We start from the raw sequence: 17,701 nt of genomic DNA, 5'->3' as shown, positions 1-17,701 counted from the left end.
GCACATGGAAGGCTTATATTGCGTGGTGTGAATCGTTGGAGTTTTCCCCCACGTACCTATTCAGTGACCCGAATCTTGGCTTTTTCTGCAAAAGGGGGTTTTTGCAGAAACTATCCTTGAGCACTATCAAGGGTCAGGTTTCAGCGTTGGCAATCTTCTTCCAGAAGCCTCTGGCTACTCATTCCTTGGTGCGGAATTTCATCCAGGGGGTGCAGCACTTGGCTCCGCCAGTGCGCGCGCCCTTACCATCCTGGGATCTTAATTTGGTGTTGTCGGTTCTTCAGAAACCTCCCTTTGAAAATATCAGGGAGATTCCCTTGCTTACATTATCCCAGAAGGTGGCCTTCTTGGTGGCTATTACTTCTGCACGCAGGGTCTCAGAACTGGCTGCATTATCATGCCATTCCCCATATCTAGTGGTTCATAGGGATAAGGTAGTTCTTCATCCGAAGCCATCCTTTCTTCCTAAGGTGGTTTCAGATTTTCATCTGAATGAAGATATTGTGCTACCTTCCTTGTGTCCTAAGCCCAATCATCCTCGGGAATATGCGTTGCATTCCTTGGATGTGGTTCGGGCAATCAGGGTATACCTGAAGACTACGGAATCATTCCGTAAGACAGATTCACTTTTTGTGATCACGGATGGCCCCAGAAAGGGGTTGCCTGCATCTGCCGCGACTATCTCCAAATGGATTAGACAGACGGTGGTACAGGCTTATTCTATTATGGGTCGGAATCCTCCGTTCCCTGTTAAGGCGCACTCCACTCGAGCGCTCAGTACTTCCTGGGCCTACCGCCATCAGGCGTCAGTGGTCCAGGTGTGCAAGGCGGCTACCTGGTCGTCGGTGCATACCTTTACAAAATTTGATGTGATGGCGTCGGCGGATGCCTCATTTGGCCGCAAGGTTTTGCAGGCCGCAATTTGAGGAGACCGGTGGTCTACCTCGAGGGTTTTTTTCCGTTGGAATTTCAGTCTCATCTTTTGATTGATGAGCCTTTAAAACTTCTAGTTGGCACCGGTTGGGCCTTCTAGATTGGATTTTGATTTCCATTTTCCCACCCCTCATTTGTGGCACTGCTTTGGGACGTCCCGAGTTGATATTAATCAAGGAGGACTACGTCTGTCAATGAGCGACAGAGAAAAATGGATTTTTGTAAGATCTTACCGTAAAATCCTTTTCTCTTAAGCTCATTGACAGACGTAGTACCCGCCCCTCTGTTTTTGAGTTGGGTTGGGTTAAATTCTCTGACACTGCTTTGTGACATAACTGATATCCTGTAGCAGGAAGTGAGAGGATATACCCTCTGGGACTGCCCCTAAGGTGTGGCCAGAACGTTTTCTTTCCTGTCTAGTCCTACTCCTGTAGAGGGCAGTATAACCCGAGTTGATATTAATCAAGGAGGACTACGTCTGTCAATGAGCTTAAGAGAAAAGGATTTTACGGTAAGATCTTACAAAAATCAATTTTTACCACTTGGAATCTTGTCACTGTGGCCAAAACCATTAAGAATTTTTGGTAGATTAGACCAATAGTGATTGCGATTAACTCCTACCGTCTGTCCGTTCTCATCCGATCCGCTCGACGAATGGAAAATAGGGTTTCCATCCGTCCAGATTTGACGGATCGGGTCGGATGTCAGCGGACATGTCTCCGCTGACATCCGATCCCCCATAGGAATGCATGGGGAGACCGTTCAGATCCGCCAAAAAAACGGACAGGCGGATCTGAACGGTCCGCCTGTGTGAAAGTGGCCTAAGGGGTTGAATAATTGTGTCAATAAACATTTACTACTGTATTACAAAACCAATTGATGTCATTTTAGTTGCATATGGTTCTTTAAAAGGTCCTTGTAGGATTTCATTCTGAATACAATTACAAATGTACACTAAATTCCCTAAACCCTTTACAGCATGGGGGGGTTGAATAATTTTGAATACAACTGTATGTTAAACATTTTGTTGAATCAATATAGAATTGACAGTCTCCCATGGTATCCCTTTTTCTTTGCTTATGATATACAGTAGGCATTTATGAACACAGTTACACTCTTTTTCCAAATGTTGCCCCATGTAAAAGTGTGAAAACCATTTTTAGTTCATATTCTACATTTTGTGGCTGAAACTCTGCAATAGCTACACAGCTTCCTGTTTTGTGAATGTCTGTGACCAACCAATTAGATTGAGGCAAAATTAACACACCACTCTGTCCCATAATTTGGAAGTGATGTGGACCAGCAGGTGCAGCTATATAAAATAACTTTGTTTTTTTTTTTCATTTAAATTTCAAACTCTTTTAGTCAAATTGCTACATGTAGGCAAGTCTGCGTTTCTGACAAAAAGATACGGACAAAGTCATACCATATATTTACTACGAATGTGACATTTCGAAAAAATATACGGGTGGGAGTATCCGCGCTATGGAGAAGTAAAATAACACGGCTGCTGCCTACCTCAAAAATAAAGACTGTGAGGTCAGTATTTGAATATGTAAGGGATAGTGAGGTAATTGTATGTGATATATAAAGTGTGAATATCACAATCTGTTGCCGTAATTCATATGCAGAAATACAAATCATATATGGCTGATGTAGATAGGAACCATCTGGATAATAGGAATATATAAAGCACACTCGATATCAATAAATCATATATGGAGATATAAAAACAGGTAAGAATCACAATAAAGGTATAAATATTGATATAAATATAAAGTGCAGTGGTGTAAAAATAGATGGTCTCAAAGAGGTATATGTATATAAAGTGCTCCGTAGTGAGAGTGACCAATAAATGGCCTATAAACTATATATTGTAGACCAAAGAAAAAAATGAAATCTAAATAGTTAAGTGTATCAGCCTAGGCTGTTAAAAAAGGTCTAAAAGATGAAAGTGATTCCAATAAAAATAAAAGAATAGGTGATACCGGTAAGAAATGAAATAATCTCCACAAGAAAGTGATACAGTGCAGGAGGCCCTATATTGGACCAGTGAAATAAATGGTGATCACAATATTATTGATGGTGGTTTTTAAAAATTTAAAATCGGTAAAGCAGGCAATAATGGAATAGGAACCACGAGATCCTCTTTTGCGGTGGCTTCCGGAACGCTGTCTTAGCCGACCGCCGGATCTGCGTGCCAGTAGTGCTGAAGTGACGTGACTACGCTTGACGCATTTCCTCATCAATGACATCTTCAGAAGCGTAAGGCACGCCATCTCCGCAGCATAAAAATAGTGTATGGTTACTAGGCAACCGGACAATGCTCCGTATGTTAACCTATGAATAAAACGCCTGTAGGTCTGTCAGCTGTTGCTAGGCAGAATTCAGGTATGCAAATTTTCTAAAAACAGCTAGACAACTCGTGGCATAAGCCAATAGAAATATTCCATAAGTGTGTCAGTTGTTACTAGGTAGAAAATGAGGTTATATAAATAAGATAAAACGAGCAACAAGAAAGTTGTCCCTATTTAGCCAGATAGTGGGCAAATATCTCCGGATGAATACTCTAAATCTCAATCCTTAAGTGCATGTGTATATACACACACAGATAAAATATTTCGTTATGTGGGGCAATTATTTAAAATTCAATATTGTGTATATCTTTGATGTCCAAGAAGTATGGGGTAAAAAAGATGGAATAGTTATCATCTATTGGGATTACATACGTGATTATAGAAAAAAGAGGAAAACAAGGGGAATATTAAAAATATTTAAAAAATGAATTATATTAAAAAATAAAATGTTGAATCTTCTAAAATGATTTTAAATAGTTCCAAATAATTATAGTTTTTAGATGGAGATCCGTCCTGTGGACCAGCAACCTCAAATGTAATAATAGTACAAGTATTTTGAATAAACAAAATAAAATAAATAAGTTATATATACTATATGGCTTACATAAATAAAATCTAGTATATTTATAAAACGGGAAATGCTGCAATGATTAATGTGGCCTTACTAATACTATGATGCTGTATAGTGTAGAATGGCCCAAGTGTGGAAAACATCGCTATGCGTTTAAATGGTGCACTATATGGATATATATGGATGAGGGGAATGTTGGCATATTACATATGGGGCTACCAATATATTGAGGAAATTAGTATATCATATTAAAATATATCCTATAAAAAGTATCTTGTAAAAGGCCAAGGATAAAAATCAATAAATATAATTAAAAGTCCGAGATAAAACAGTTGAGGTCTATATCCAAGTTGAGTCCTCCCGGCTGGAGTGACTCAAGTTGGTAGATCCATTTAGTCTCGTTTTGAGATATCTTTTTGGTTTTATTCTCTCCTCTTCAATTCCCTTTGATAGTATCTATTCCATAGAATACCAGGCCTTTTGGGTTCCGATTGTGTACGTCTCGAAAATGCCTTGATAGGCTGTGCTTGGGGAAGCCATCTTTTTATGTTTATATGTGTGGGCTACAATATGTGGGCAGGACCACCAGACCATTACTAGTCCGCATCAGGGAAAATACTTGTACTATTATTACATTTGTGGTTGCTGGTCCACAGGACGGATCTCCATATAAAAACTATAATTATTTGGAACTATTTAAAATCATTTTAGAAGATTCAACATTTTATTTTTTAATATAATTAATTTTTTTTAATATTCCCCTTGTTTTCCTCTTTTTTTCTATAATCGCGTATGTAATCCCAATGGATGATAACTATTCTTTCTCTATCGCTCATTGACAGACGTAGTCCTCGGTGATACAGCACCTTCGGGTTTATGTTGCCTCCACAGGAGTAGGACTAGACAGGAAATAAAATGCTCTGGCCACACCTTAGGGGCAGTCCCAGAGGGTATATCCTCTCTCTCTCTGCCTTAGCAAATCAGTTTTTTTCTGTCTAGTCAGGAGTAAGGACCTAGATACCTTGCTGGGATCTTCGGTCCTGGCAGGATTTTTTTCTTAGAAAAGATTTTTTTAGACAGCTTTTTTTCTCCAGTGTTCCTGTGAGATCTTCAAGCAAGAAAGCTGAACTGGGCGACGGGCGGGATGTTGAGATCCAGTGGTCACCCCAGTTCCGCCTACGAGCGTGTGCAGGCCATAGCTCCGCGCTGGGTCGGCCGCGACATTGTCCCACTGGAGGGACTGACCCTGCGAGTTAAACGTCTCGCTGAAACGCCAAGGACCATGAGTCACGGCGTCCGTATTGGTCGACAGCCCTCCAACTTCGGTGGAGAGGGGTACTGTCAGGAATGGCGCCCGCCTGGTTCTGGTATGGTGAGTAGTATGTTCCCCTTTTCCCCCTGACGGGTCTTGTGGTGAACGCGGGCCCCTCTCTGTAATGGTAAGGATGGGTTCCCCTCTATCCTATAACATGTCACAGATCCCCCTAATTGAGTGTGATTTTTGTGTACAAAAAGCCAGCAGGCTTGGTTTGGGAGCTGACAATCTAATTACAAAGTATGTTTAAATGATTGTAATATGTGGCTGGAAGCTTACTGTGTTACAAGAAGTATCCTACCTGTCAGAAGTCACAGGACAGGGATGCGGCTTGCCAGGTCATTCCTCCAGCTAAAGCAGGTCTCCCGACGGCCATGCGGTTCCGCCAGGGTTCGGTACCGCCGGTCAAGCTGATCTCCATGAGAGAGAGGTTTTGCGATGCCTAGTTACTGCAGGACGCCGCTACGCTGTGCAAACCGCCGTAGATCGCACGAGGCCGCCATTTTGGCGTAGCCTCGTGTCTGCAGCATGGGGGCGGCCATGTTTGAGGTGACTCCAACACCTCGTGGAGCTAGGGGAGGCGCCGGAAGGCGTGCAGAGGGGCGGAGCCGCCTCCTTTCTTCCTGGGCAGCCAGCCAAAAGACTTCCTGTTTGTGGACACAGCGCTGTAACCTGTTGCAAGTGAACTCTGAGCATCAAGTGGTGAGCCTGGGGGTCTATCTCTCTCTCTCTCGCTCGATAGGGATCCCTAGCAGGTAACACTGAGGGGCTTTTGTGGCGCTGGGGGTCTGGAAAAAAAAAAAGTTTTTTATTTAAGTTGGATTGAAGTTTCCGGGTAGTTACTGGAATAATCATGGACCCTGCCACACAAGTACCCCCACCTGTTTCCCTCGAGGGGGCCTCGGGACCCGCCGGTGCACAGAGCATGGATGCATTTACAGCAGTTTTGGAGTCTATGGTGGCTCGGGTGGAGGCGGCCTGTCAGGGACGGGGGTCAAGAAAGCGACCCCCGCCTACCCCTATAATATGACACCTCTGACTCAGATTCAGAGATGGTCACTGCAGCTGCAGGTCCCTCTGCAAGGGCTGTTATCTCAGGTAAAGCTCCCTCAGACAGTGAGGAGGACGTGCATTCTTCCGCCATAATTCAGGAAGAAGCATTGGTGGACGCACTAGTTGTGGCGGTGCGGGAAACCTTAAGACTTGAGGTTTTACCGGCAGAGGCAACTGAAACAGAGATTCCCTTTGGTACTAACAAGCCCATCAAAACGGTGAAGGTTTTTCCTGTACCCAAGTGTTTTGGTAATAAAATTAAAGGAGAATGGGACCATTCTAAACGTACCTTTACTATCTCCAAGCGTATTGCTAGACGCTATCCGTTTGAGGAATCCCTCATTAAAAAATGGACGGTACCACCAGTGGTGGATCCACCTATTTCCAGGCTGAATAAAGCCACGGTTATCCCAGTGGAGGACACTTCGTCCTTTAAGGATCCGGTGGATCGGAAGATGGAAGCAGAGTCCCGCACTATCTTCTCTCTGATAGGGTCAGCATTTAGACCAGTAATTGTTATTGGTCTAGTTTCCCAGACACTTACGGAATGGGCGAGATTGGTACGCCAAGACCTTAGGGGAAAAGATATTCCCCAGGAAACATCTGATTTGATGGAACAGATTATACAAGGGCTACAGTTTATCTGTGACGCAGCCTTGGACACTACTCCCCTATTAGGGCATGCATCTATGTCAGCGGTAATCCTCAGACGTGTGCTGTGGTTAAAATGCTGGTCAGCTGACCTAGGTTCCAAAAAGACCTTGACGAATCTCCCTTTTCAGGGGAATCGCCTATTTGGGGCCACCCTAGATGAAATCATTAAAGATGCCACTGGGGGCAAGAGCACTTTCTTGCCACAGGCTGCTAAAGCTAAGGGACCTCGCAACAAGGACCTTTCTTTACCGCCCATAAAGGGTTCGCACGCCCGGCTGGAACAAGCGGGAAAGGCAAGACTCCTCCAGGAGGGTTCAAGAAAGGCTGGTCGGACAAACAGAGGACCGACTCAGCCAAACCCGAAGCAAAGGATTACACAGCCTGAAGGTGCGCCCCCACCCGGTTTGAGGGTGGGGGGACGTTTTCACCGGTATTCAGGACATTAGATCGAGCATCGACTACTACTACTGGTGCGATTCTTCCCTTCCAACATTTAAGTGCTACAGGGAGCGGTAGTCACCGTTCCCTGAACAGATCTTTTACTTTACCTTTTCCTAAGATTAGTCTCAATTCCCCACAGGAATCGGATCTGGTTGACCAGACAGACCAAGAAGCCTCTAGCCGGTTGACTTCGGTCCCTGAGATTCAACCAGGAGAGATCACCGTTCCTGATAGGAATCAGGTGTCGGATAAATGTGTGGGAACAGAGAACGACCAGACTTTCTCGGATGGTCAGGGCCAGATAGCTCTAGGGACGCCTGGTTCAAATCCCGTCAGTGCCAGTGGTCCTAGAAATTCTAGGCTGGCCTCGCCAAGCCGGCCTGGCCGACTTGGACTTGCTAGTCGCGGACGTTCCGTGGGAACTGCGTCTCAGGGAGTGTCTGCGGTCTCGAGGACCAATCTACCATTGTGCTTTACAGTCGCTGGTTTTAGCTCATTGACAGACGTAGTACCCGCCCCTCTGTTTTTTTTTTGAGTTGGGTTGGGTTAAATTCTCTAAAGACTGCTTTATGACATAACTGATTTGCTGAGGCAGAGAGAGAGAGGATATACCCTCTGGGACTGCCCCTAAGGTGTGGCCAGAGCATTTTATTTCCTGTCTAGTCCTACTCCTGTGGAGGCAACATAAACCCGAAGGTGCTGTATCACCGAGGACTACGTCTGTCAATGAGCTAAGAGAAAAGGATTTTACGGTAAGATTTTACAAAAATCCATTTATCTTTTTTATCCCATACTTCTTGGACATCATAGATATACAGTGGGTACGGAAAGTATTCAGACCCCCTTAAATTTTTCACTCTTTGTTATATTGCAGCCATTTGCTAAAATCATTTAAGTTCATTCTTCTTCCTCATGAATGTACACACAGCTCCCCATATTGACGGAAAAACACAGAATTGTTGACATTGTTGCAGATTTATTAAAAAAGAAAAACTGAAATATCACATGGTCCAAAGTATTCAGACCCTTTGCTGTGACACTTATATATTTAACTCAGGTGCTTTCCATTTCTTCTGATCATCCTTGAGATGGTTCCACACCTTCATTTGAGTACAGCTGTGTTTGATTATACTGATTGGACTTGATTAGGAAAGCCACACACCTGTCTATATAAGACCTTCCAGATCACAATGCATGTCAGAGCAAATGAGAATCATGAGGTCAAAGGAACTGCCTGAAGAGCTCAGAGACAGAATTGTGGCAAGGCACAGATCTGGCCAAGGTTACAAAAAGATTTCTGCAGGACTTAAGGTTCCTAAGAGCACAGTGGCATCCATAATCCTCAAATGGAAGATGTTTGGGACGACCAGAACCCTTCCTAGAGCTGGCCGTCCGGCCAAACTGAGCTATCAGGGGAGAAGAGCCTTGGTGAGAGAGGTAAAGAAGAACCCAAAGATCACTGTGGCTGAGCTCCAGAGATGCAGTCAGGAGATGGGAGAAAGTTGTAGAAAGTCAACCATCACTGCAGCCCTCCACCAGTCGGGGCTTTATGGCAGAGTGGCCCGACGGAAGCCTCTGCTCAGTGTAAGACACATGAAAGCCCGCATGGAGTTTGCTAAAAAAAACACCTGAAGGACTCCAAGATGGTGAGAAATAAGATTCTCTGGTCTGATGAGACCAAAATAGAACTTTTTGGCCTTAATTCTAAGCGGTATGTGTGGAGAAAACCAGGCACTGCTCATCACCTGTCCAATACAGTCCCAACAGTGAAGCATGGTGGTGGCAGCATCATGCTGTGGGGGTGTTTTTCAGCTGCAGGGACAGGACGACTGGTTGCAATCGAGGGAAAGATGAATGCGGCCAAGTACAGGGATATCCTGGACAAAAACCTTCTCCAGAGTGCTCTGGACCTCAGACTGGGCCGAAGGTTTACCTTCCAACAAGATAATGACCCTAAGCACACAGCTAAAATAACAAAAGAGTGGCTTCACAACAACTCCGTGACTGTTCTTGAATGGCCCAGCCAGAGCCCTGACTTAAACCCAATTTAGCATCTCTGGAGAGACCTAAAAATGGCTGTCCACCAACGTTTACCATCCAACCTGACAGAACTGGAGAGGATCTGCAAGGAGGAATGGCAGAGGATCCCCAAATCCAGGTGTAAAAGACTTGTTGCATCTTTCCCAAAAAGACTCCTGGCTGTATTAGATCAAAAGGGGGCTTCTACTAAATACTGAGCAAAGGGTCTGAATACTTAGGACCATGTGATATTTCAGTTTTTCTTTTTTAATAAATCTGCAACAATGTCAACAATTCTGTTTTTCTGTCAGTATGGGGTGATATGTGTACATGAGGAAGAAGAATGAACCTAAATGATTTTAGCAAATGGCTGCAATATAACAAAGAGTGAAAAATGTAAGGGGGTCTGAATACTTTCCGTACCCACTGTACATGATATTGAATTTTAAATAATTGCCCCACATAACAAAATATTTTATCTGTGTGTGTATATATACACATGCACTTAAGGATTGAGATTTAGAGTATTCATCCGGAGATATTTGCCCACTATCTGACTAAATAGGGACAACTTTCTTGTTGCTCGTTTTATCTTATTTATATAACCTCATTTTCTACCTAGCAACAACTGACACACTTATGGAATATTTCTATTGACTTATGCCACGAGTTGTCTAGCTGTTTTTAGGAAATTTGCATACCTGAATTCTGCCTAGCAACAGCTGACGGACCTAAAGGCGTTTTATTCATTGGTCATTGTTGCCTAGTAACCATACACTATTTTTATGCTGCGGAGATGGCGTGACTTACGCTTCTGAAGACGTCATAGATGATGAAACGCGTCAAGCGTAGTCCCTTCCGCACTACTGGCACGCAGATCCGGCGGTTGGCTAAGACAGCGTTTCCAGAAGCCACCGCAAAAGAGGATCTCGCGGTTCCTATTCCATTATTGCCTGCTTTACCGATTTTTAAATGTGAGTACTATATATATTTGATTTAATAAAGACAAATATTTTTAATAGTACGTCACTATATGAGGCTCTTTTCTCCCGTACATGACCCTGGGATTATCTCTGTTGGATATACACTGTGCTTTATATAGTCTATGTGGGATAAAAGGATCCAGGACCTATCATTGGAGTGATTGGCACATAGGAGCAATACCCATCTGAGGGCATATCTTACCACCTACACGCGGGTTACCCCTGCAGGGGTGCCGATTTCCGGTGAGTGCGGGAGAGATAGGAAAAGGGGGAGCACATTTTTCCTCACGCAGCACGGAGACACCTGGATAAGAAGTGGACAAGAACCACTTATTGAACTTTGCACTTTCACTTTTTTGTGAACTTTATGTTTTTTACTTTTAATTTTTTGAAGAATCTGATTGTTTAGAACTTCTTTTTTTGGGCCACATACATTTTTGGTTTATACGGCTCACAGGTCCTGATGACTGACCATTGTTAGTCTGGACCTTCAGCACTTTTTGGCTGAGATTACTTTACCACCACCAATAATATTGTGATCACCATTTATTTCACTGGTCCAATCTAGGACCTCCTGCACTGTATCACTTTCTTGTGGAGATTATTTCATTTCTTACCGGCATCACCTATTCTTTTATTTTTATTGGAATCACTTTCATCTTTTAGACCTTTTTAACAGCCTAGGCTGATACACGTAACTATTTATATATCATTTTTTTCTTTGGTCTACAATATATAGTTTATAGGCCATTTATTGGTCACTCTCACTACGGAGCACTTTATATACATATACCTCTTTGAGACCATCTATTTTTACACCACTGCACTTTATATTTATAAATGTATTTATTCTTGCATTATTCATACCACTGCACTTTATATTTTTATCGATATTTATATCTTTATTGTGATTCTTACCTGTTTTTATATCTCCATATATGTTTTATTGATATTGAGTGTGCTTTAAATATTCCATTTATCCATGGGGTTCCTATCTACATCAGCCATATATGATTTGTATTTCTGAATATGAATTACGGCAACAGATTGTGATAGTCACACTTTATATATCACATATACCTACAGGCAGCGCCAATTACCTCACTATCCCTTACATTTTGAAAAAATATGTTGTGCTTCTATGACCATTTAACAAACTTCAGTACAATAACAGATGCAACAGTTGTGATTTATTGATAAATGTCCCCACTATTCCATAGTCTGTGTATAAATGGTAGATCGTGGTTTTGAGAACATTACCAGTGATTCACTTTTACATATGCAGGCATTTACCCCCTACATAAACCCTTTTTTAAAATTGCTAATTTCTGTGCGGCTGATTTGAACTGTGGTTGTATAAATGATCACTTTGTAGTTACCTGGGGATTGCAGCCAGTTATGCTGTGGGGAAAGGACGTGATTCATGTTTGTTGCCGCAGTCCGGGGTCAGGCTCATAGACCAGTGCTATAGCAGTAGACTAGCTGCATAAGTAAACAAACAGATTACTGTCAGAATATTTATACTGCTCTGATATAACAGTGTCTATTTATGTAAATAAGCAAAGATCTGTAAGTTAGAAGAATCTCCACTTATTTCCATAAATCAATATGTAACAAGTTCTTTTTAATCAATTAATTACTTTTTAACAGCATATACCAATCTTAGTGAATACGGTATACAGTAGGGAATATATAAGTATTTTTATTCACAATAAATGGTTAGACTTGAGGTGACACAAAGATAACTTTTACATAAAATACAAACTTTAAAACGATAAATGCAATGTGCTTTGTAGCTCGATGATAAAATCAAAAGAAAGCAAGATTACATTCTCCCCAGGTACAGTTGAAACCATAGATAAGTGTTCTGTATAATCAGACCACAATTGTCTGTGAATTGCGCAGCCAACAGTCACTCCTCTGCAGTTGGAATGAGAATAGGCTATGCAAAACGGGAGACTAAATCGCTAATATTGCGCTAAAATTGATATTAATAAAAATGTATAAAAACAAAATCAGTTTTTAGAGAAAAATCGAATATGGTTCATACGGCTGGGACTGTAATCTCGTTACCCTTTAACATGAAATTTAAAACATGTAAGGAAGGAAATAAACGATAGTAAATAATAATCCGATAAACCGCAAGGTATATTTACCACACTTAAAATGGCTGCTAGATTAAAATTGTCGTTACCAGAGTCCTTAAGATGGCTGCCTTACCAAAATGGTGGCCGGTTAGGGAGGAGTTTCGTCTGGCGTCCTTCAAAGTTTCAGATAAGGGATGGAGCAAGATGGAGTATGTATAGATGAGTATATAATTGGATGTAAGTAGTGTGTGTGTTGAAGTGTAATGAATGTTGTTGCAATGTGTGTGTCCTCTCACATCTGGGGTTCCCTTTTTATATTGTGTTGAACAAAAGGGCAGTAAAATTACCATAAGCCTAACCCAGAAGGAGGAACTTTATCCCCATTGGTTGGAATTACTTATCCATTAACTGGTGAGGTCATTGGGCGACACCTCTACTAGTCATCCAGTATATTGGATATTCGAATTATATGATAAGTTCTTCATTTAAGAATAATCATAAAAAACAATATAAGAATCTATCCATACTCTCATGGTATATACATGTCCATCTAATATCTCCATCCTGTATCTAGGTAAGGATTGGACCTGGTAACGCCGTTTAATAAGGATATATTATTAATACGATATATATTGTTTGGAAATGACTGATTTACCCAGAGACTATATATATTTACATTTAGTAGCAGTCACCAGAGGGGGCAGTGTTGTATTACTATTAGATTCAGTATATAGAATACAATTGCATTTTTTTTTTTAACAGATCAGATCACCTTTTGACCTGGCTGGGTAAAAGAAATGAAATCACTTGGCCATGTCATATGCTGCCAAGAAAAGTGCCTGGCTTGTAGGATTTATATGACCTAGCCAAGACGTAACACAAATCTTATATAAACACTCCCTATAAGTGAAGAAATTTAAATGGAATTAGTACTTGGCTTCATCTAAGTAAGATTATCACTTTAGCAAGAATATAAAACCAAAATATGGTATATAATACACTCCTAGAACGATGTATATGCTACACACACATATAATTATTGCTAATATTTTCTCACACATGATATAATGTATCTTTAAAACTTAGTTTGAATGAATCTAATAGAATACAATAGACTATTGTTCATTGTTATACACAGATAAGATATAAGCTGGACTGGCCATCAGTGTCTGGCTAATTGACTTTTATCTGATGAGATGTAAAAAGGGCCTCATTATTTACGATGTAAAGAAAAACAGAAATATCTGCTGAAATTAAAAGAACTGTTTGTAATAGACATTTTGCTCAAAAGAACATGAACTATCAATGACCCTATACAAGATGGATGCTGTGCTGTTCAGAATCTCTATATAGAACTGAATATACATGGCTTTTTATAATTCCCTTTTTCTTTTATTTAATCTCCCCAGTAATGCTTGCGATGCTCCTCCAGGTTCTCAGAAAAGGTGAGAATATCATCTTATCATCATCATCAACAACAAACTGGTCCAACATAATTGTTGAAGTGTTAAAATTTGCAGGGGCTGTGGTGGAAATGAATGGGGCTTGGCGCATAGAAATTCGCTCCTAATAAAACTGCAGTGCGCGGACAACTTTGCTGAGCTGAAAAGCGCAATTGAGGATATTAATACGCATCAAATGCCATTAATCCCTTGTACTGAAAGTACAATGTACAGCTCTTTTGTATAAAGAAATTCCAGCGCGCTTGGCGGCAAAGAGTAAAATAGGCACAAGCTGTGTCACGGTCATTGCCAACAGAGTCCTGCTCCACCACAGGGCTCTTGTTTATTTATGTCCAGAAAACAGTTTACAGTGGGAGATGGCTATTACAACATAACCAATCAGCCTCTGGTGTACAATAGCGCTATACAAAGTAACAACCAGTCACACACAGATGTATACATTCAAAGTTCAATAGAAGGGGGAATGTATGTTCATGAAGGACCTGAGCAGCATGCATGAGTCCGCGCCATTGGGTGCATGAGGAAATGTGCACTATAGCGAACAATGAGACCCACATGGAGTAAAAATGCCTGCCAAACCCTATACAATGAAACTAGCGCAAACTCATGAACGCTGCCCCGCTAATTCATGCGCATGCACTCCTGTCATAACTTGTTAGAGTGAATCCTATATAATCTAGTTCATAAAAAACATATATAATACTGATTATGCTACTGTTCCAGTAAATTAGACTATATCTGCAAAGGAAATAGCAGCAGTATTTCAATCATGCAGATTTAGCATAACCGAAAGCTACCAGCCATTATTCCAGCTAAAGAACAGATACTTATCCAAAAGATAACAATTCCACAGCACAAACCTATCTCTGCCAGTGAATACTAGGGCCCCAACTGACTGATAAACATTTGCGTGGCGGACCTTGCATCACACTTCCATAAATCCAGATCCGCGTTCGCTCCAGTGGTAGCAGCTCAGAACATTTGCCAGCTGGGATGATAAGGCGAGTGGTATGCAGTCTACATTTAATGAAAGGCTTCCACAACGAACGGTCTTTCCTCAATGCCGGTTAAAGCCGTATTTGCTGTACATAGAGATTACCGGTAAACCGACACTGGGAGACATCATGGCAATTTAAATAAAACACTGTAGAGAGGCGACCCCGGGTCACTGTGTGTGCTAGCAATCTACGCCAGGTTTTGATTAAGACAGGCCTGCTGATTGCACACCTGTGGGCTGGGTTCATATCATTCCCAGGGTTAGCGCTCCCAGTGTGAGACAGCTGCACCCAAGGAGTCAGGAGGACTCCAACTGACAGACACGAGGTCTGTGTATGGAAGTCAGGAGGGCTCCCACCTTCCCTGAGAGAGAGAAAGGCCGCAGTTGGCAGCCAGAGCATACAGGTCTGCAGGAGGCAGATGTATTCTGCAACTGACTGTTATACCTGTCTCACAGGCTGAATATTCTACAAATCTAGTTCCGGTGCCAAAACTAAAGTTAAAGCACATCTGTGGACTACCTAATTGTCTCGATGCCCAAATTGGATTGGCCAGCAAAGAACAGAAGCCAGGGCTAACATTAAAACAATAACTGATTTTACCCTCCAGGAACAAGAGTCAGGACTAACATTAGAACTAGAACTGATATCACCAGTGTCTTCTTGCTGTCTTCATGCCAGTAAGAATATATAGCATGCACTGCTGCCATTGCTGATGTTACCCTCTAGGAATGTCTCATTAAAGTCTACAGACAAATGTCTTCTGGTTGTCTTCGCAAGCTTCTCAGATTTCTTCATGCCAATACGAACGTTGCATATAGCATGCACTACTCCCATTGCCGGGGTGTAATGGCTAGGTGGGGATTTAGAGCATACCCAGCAATTAGTCCTGTTTGCCATCTTAGCCAGCTGAAGATGCATTTTAAACAATAGGTCGGGATGCTGTTCATCATTACCGTTGTGAAAATACACTAAGCTAAGTAAGTAAAAATGATACTCCTCATTATCATTCTTGGATGTAGTGGAGTAGCTTTTTGCAGTGGCTGGCTCCAAGCCCATCTTTTGGTGTTTTTTGATGATGACCCAATCACCTGGTTGAATAGAATGGACCCCGGTTATTGTGTCGGGGTCCGGTAGAGACTCCAGAACCCTGTGATGGACCTTCTACAGGCTCCCTTTGCAGGGAATGCACATATCCCATTAGTTGGGAATGTAAGGATGACAGCTGCTGAGGGGAGTACAGTCCAGTTTTTGGGTGGCTCCCAAACACCTCATAAAGGGATAATCCATGAGGTCGTCTAGGGGCATTCCTGATGGAATAAAGAGCAACGGGAAGACATTCAGGCCATGGCTTTTTAGTATCAGCCATTAATTTTAAGATCCTATTTTGAAGAATTCCATTCAGCCGTTCAACCTTACCGCTACCTTGAAGATAAGGAGTATGTAATCCCTGGTTGATGTGAAGCGCCTTACATACCTCTGCAAAGATCTGACGGGTGAAGTGTGATCCGCGATCCGACTCAAATCGTTTAAAGAACTCCCCCAGCTACAAACTATCTCAGGCAGGATGTTTTTTGCGATGGTAGTGCCATTGGCACTGTGAACAGGCCACAACTTTGGCCACCCAAAAAACCTATCCACACAGACCAAGACATGCACGTATGTTCCGCTCTTTGGCAAAGTGATATAGTTATCTGAATGCGCTGAAAGGGATATTCCGGTTTGGTCGAGTGCTTTCATGGTACCGTTACCATTCTACCTACATTGTACTGTGTGCAAACTAAGCAGATAGCAGTAAAGTTAGCAGCTATGGTAGTGATGCCAGGGGCAATCTAATGCTCCTCCACGTGTGCACACATAACCATCTTTGACTGATGCCCATGGTAACGAGTCGAGTGGGCCGTCATTGGAAAAAGTGATCTGGGTAAACACCATTTACCATCAAGACGTCAAGATGTCGTCTGGATCCTCTGTAGCCCCCAAAGCCGTCCATTTCCTCTCTTCCTGCATTTCTGCTTGGGACTGCAGTTTCTTAAATTCCTCTATTGACAAGTCAGAGGGAATGGCTAGCATCAGGGTCTCTGCCACAGGGCTCAGAGCACCTTCCTTAGCAGCTCTATCTGCCAAGGCATTTCCATTGGCATCCATAGTCATCTCAGTAGTATGAGCCTTTACCTTTTGAGAATGGCAAGCAGAATGCAAGGAACAGTCTGTCTATTAACTCTGCATGCTTCTTCGACTTACCCGAACTAGTCAGGAACCCTCTTGCCTTTCAGATGGGACCAAAATCATGTGCCACCCCAAAAGCGTATCTCGAATCTGTATAGATATTGATCCTCTGATCTTTATGGACCTCACAGGCTCTTGCTCGTGCCCACAACTCAGCTTCCTGTGCGGACATATGGGAACCTAAGGAACCCTTCTCCACAATTTCACTGGTCGTCACCGCATAACCCGTGTGTGGCTTACCATCCTGGGATGTAGTACCTGGAACCATCGACAAAAAGGTTCCTAACGTCTGGAATGGGGGTCCCCTTTTACCAGACTGACAGCTGTTGATTCCCACTCCATCAAAGAAAGACAATCCTGTTGTTCCTTGTGTCCTACTAAAGTGGGAAATTGATGAAAGACAGAGAGATTAGTATTGTTCGTAAAGTTTTGAAAATTGGCATTTTCCCTACCACTTTTTCCCCCTTCTCTTCCTCCTCAACAGGAAGAAGAGATGCAGGGTCAACATAGTGCATTGTTTAAGAGTGAGGTTAGTAGGTGTTAGGAGGGCCACTTCGTACCTAGTAAATCTAGCAGTAGAAAGGTGTCTTGTTTGGACCTC

The sequence above is a fragment of the Pelophylax lessonae genome (genome assembly GCF_965119305.1).
Source record: "Pelophylax lessonae genome assembly, chromosome: 11".
Classification (NCBI taxonomy): domain Eukaryota; kingdom Metazoa; phylum Chordata; class Amphibia; order Anura; family Ranidae; genus Pelophylax; species Pelophylax lessonae.
The sequence above is the reverse complement of the archived record's forward strand: the minus strand, read 5'-3'. Positions refer to the sequence as shown.